At 44.5% G+C, this 3973-nt stretch overlaps 1 pseudogene across 1 annotated transcript; it reads right to left on the bottom strand.

The window, feature by feature from the left end:
* Positions 1 to 2304: 2304 nt before the first annotated feature.
* On the bottom strand, positions 2305 to 3471 carry LOC308438099 (eukaryotic initiation factor 4A-I-like; annotated as a pseudogene). Its single transcript has one exon. The product of its transcript is annotated as a eukaryotic initiation factor 4A-I-like (transcript).
* Positions 3472 to 3973: the final 502 nt, after the last annotated feature.

Genomic DNA, 3973 nt, shown 5'->3' with positions numbered 1-3973 from the left:
TCAAAAGGAGGTAGGTCAGTTCCTAGCATCACAGGAAAAAGGAAGAAATAATGGAAGGAAAGAAGAATGGAAGGAAAGAAGGAAGAAAGGATGTGTGAAAGAAAGGAGGGAGATAGGAGGATGTGAGGGGCTCCTGCAAGTGTCTAGGCAGAGAAATAAACTGTGAGCAGACAGGAATAAAAACTCGGTTCAGATTGGCTTCATCAACCTGGTCCAGACTTAGGGAGTCCCAGTCTGATGCTGGGCAGCTCATTGTCAGCATATTTAAAACATAGTGCACACTGGGCAAAGTTTCCAGTCAGCTGTCATTCCCAATCCGGGTTTCCAGGCAATCTTCATTTCAATTCCAGGTGCACAATAAAGCTTAGGGCATGACTACATAGAAACTCCTTTGGGAAATACACGTGAGCACAAAGGCAGGGTCTGTATCTGAAAGGCCTAACATCTAGTGTCTCCAATTGAGACAGCACAGAGAGCAGCAGGCCATAGGCACAGGTGACATTTCCCCTAAGATGGATAAGGCCTAGGGAGGGGAAACGTCTAGGATAATCATTCCAGGGGGTTTGGATTCGATCTGCCTCCATAGAGAGCAAAGAGGTCAGCAGGTAATTAACAAAACCACGCCCAGCCTTTTGGATTGAATGCATGGATTTTATCTCCTCCATTCAAGAGGAGGCCCTGATGTGTTAAACATTCCTGCTTTTCCTAGAGTTCTGTGGTCATAATAACCTTTGTACCTTCAACAGGATTGACAAACAGAAAGAAGAAAGGAACGAAAGAAGGGAGAGAGGGAGGGGAGTAAGAAGGGAGGGAAGGAGGGAGGAAGGAAGACAGGGTAAGGACCTGCTTGACTTACATACTCAATACGTGGCCATGATGATGTCCCAGGTCTGTTACTATAGTAACACTTTGTGCTGATGTCCATGACCTGTAGGCCATGTTGGTGTCTATGGTTTATGCTGCAGCCTGAAACCATGTTGGTATATGCCGGCTCTGCTGCAGGTGGAAACCATATTGATTTGAATGGCCCGTGCCGCCACCTGAGGCCAGGCTGCCTCTAAGGGGGCGTGATCCGACTGCATCTTACGGCCATGTTCATGGTCTGTGCAGTTGCTGTAAACCACGTGGAAGCTGACTATGAAGAACCAAGAGGCTACTTTTGCTGTTATATACACAACTGAGGACATAGAAGGCTTCTGTGACAACTCACTCACCTGTCTGCCAGCCCCTCTGTCAGCTCCTTCCCCCAAAATTGCAGACAAGACAGGAAGCCACTAAAGAGAACTCTTAAAAAGTGTTACAGGGATGCTGAAGTGTAGGTCTTGACCATAGACCTTCTGGTGGTGGTGTGGGAGGGGAAGTATGCAGCTCTATTTAAGGAGCAGGCCACTGAGAGTTTGGCTGTGCTCTTATGAGTATGTAGATAACACAATTGAATTTTTTTCTATTTTACTACTTTTATTTTTACTTTTTTGGTGGGGGAGTCACAAGGATGGGGGGAACAAATGAGGAAGAACTGGGGAGTGTAAGGGGTGCATAATGAGAAACTCCTAGAGAATCAATAAAAATGTTATGCTGAAAAATAAATATTCAATACATAAATATTGGATTAGATTGCATTTTAATAATGGTTGTTGTCTTAAATTGGAATGAGACAACAATAAGTGATATACTCTTTATAATAAAGTCAACGTTAGTTTTCTACAGTTTGGGTCTTAAATTTTCTTTTATCACTGGTATGAAAGCTACTGCATGCTTTCTGAGATGTAGGCATTGGATATTATAAATTATCATTTAAGAGAAGTAATATATTCCCTCAGAGATTATCAGTAAAGACACAGACTCAGGACAACCTCATTCAAGGGATTCTCCATGTAGATTTGGTCCAGCAAATGAGGCCAGCCATGTTTTAGCCCCTTGACTCACTTTTGAAGATTTGGCTGGGGTAGGAATGAGGTGATTAAGTTAGGGAAATGCATTAGTGATTGGGGTGAAGGAGACGGCGCCTGGGGCAGAGCCTACCCCAAAGAAAAGGGTGTCTAAAATGTTCACAGTTCCTTCTTTTTGCCTCAAAAAGTGACATTTATTCAAAGAGAGAGAGAGAGAGAGAAAGAGAGAGAGAGAGAGAACTAACAAAACAAAAAAACTGAAACAAAAACAAGATGTCCATCCTTTGGCTCCCTTCCCTCCCCCCTCCAGCTCTTCCTTGGTCCCCACCCCAGGTCTGAACCCTGGGCTAGGGCAAGGGAGCAGGACAGCCACTCAAATGAGGTCAGCAACATTGAGGGGCATCTCTTCAATGGAGGTGTTGTAGAAAGTCTCAATGTCTCAAAGAGTCCTCTTGTCTTCTTCTGTCACCATGTTAATAGCCACACCCTTCCGGCCAAACCGACCACCTCGCCCGATTCTGTGGATGTAGTTTTCCCTGTTGGTGGGAAGGTCCTGATTGATGACTAAGGAGACCTGCTGCACATCAATGCCTCTGGCCAACAGGTAATTAATACTCTGCTAGAGCCAGACCGGAACTCCCTCATGATCACATCTTGTTCCTTTTGGTCCATATCTCCATGCATGGCGGAAACAGTGAGGCCCTGGGCATGCATCTTCTCAGTGAGCCAGTCCACCTTCCATCTGGTATTGATAAAGATTACTGCCTGGCGATGGTCAGTGTTTCATACAAGTCATACAATGTGTCAGGCTTCCACTCTTCTCATTCCACTTTGATGTAGAATTGGCGGATACCCTCCAGGGTTAACTCTTCCTTCTTGACAAGGATCCGAATTGGGTCTCTCATGAACTTCTTGGTCACCTCAAGAACATCAGAAGGCATTGTAGCAGACAACAAAACTACCTGCATGTTACTGTTGAGCTTTTGGAATATATCAAAAATCTGATATATTTCAGGCTTAACATTTCATCTGCTTCATCCAGTACGAACATCTTGATGTATTTGGGGGACAGGTATCTCTGGTTAAGCATGTCAAACACCCGGCTAGGAGTGCCCACGATGATGTGGGGAGCTTTCATTTGCAGATTCTGCACCTCAGCACGCACATTGGTGCCCCCAATACAGGCATGACAAGAGGTACCCATGTAGTCTCCCAATGCCATAACCACCTTTTGTATCTGCTGAGCCAATTCACGAGTGGGTGCCAGAACCAAAGCCTGAGTGGCCTTTAGATCTAATTCAATCTACTGCAGAATTGATATGGCAAATGTAGCTGTTTTCCCAGTCCCAGACTGGGCTTGAAGAATCACATCATAACCCTTGATACAAGGAAGAATAGCTCGCTGCTGGATGGCAGAGGGCTTCTCAAAACCATAGGCATAAATACCACGGAGGAGGGATTCTGAAAGATTCATGTCATCGAAGCTGTCCACAATCTCATTCCAGTTACTCTCGATGACGCCTTCTGGCTCCATTCCATCAGCGCCATTGTCTCTGGATCGAGAATCCTGACTCGCAGACATGATCCTTAGAATCTCTCCCTTTCTTCTTAATTCCTTTCTTGCTCCTCTTCTCCCCCCAACCCTGTGTTCCACTTCTCCCCCAATCTCCAGCCAACCGTAAAAGTAGATGTTTCTATCTTTAGCAACACCCATGTTTCTCAGCCTTTCTCATCTCTCCCTACTTTCTCCCTATACATTATCTTTTACTCTCATTTCTTCAAACATAACCTAAGGCGTATGTTGTACCCGGAATCTGCACTGTCAAGTCAGTGAGTGTGTTTTGAGTTAGGGTGTTTGATGACCAACTTCACAACTATAAATAGATGCCTCAGATACAATGGAGAATATGATGTTGAAGTACAGTCCTAGAAGTAAGTTAAGGGTTGTTGCTTCTTCAGAATCAATTTTTTAAAGTTCTTCCACTCAACAACAACAACAACAAAAAAATATGATCTAGCATTCTTCTGTTGTGGTCCTTCCCAAAGATCAAGTTCCATCACATTTGTATCACAGGCATACCTTA

This window comes from Micromys minutus (assembly GCF_963924665.1).
Source record: "Micromys minutus genome assembly, chromosome: 1".
Taxonomy (NCBI): domain Eukaryota; kingdom Metazoa; phylum Chordata; class Mammalia; order Rodentia; family Muridae; genus Micromys; species Micromys minutus.
This window is presented reverse-complemented; position numbering and strand designations above follow the sequence as displayed.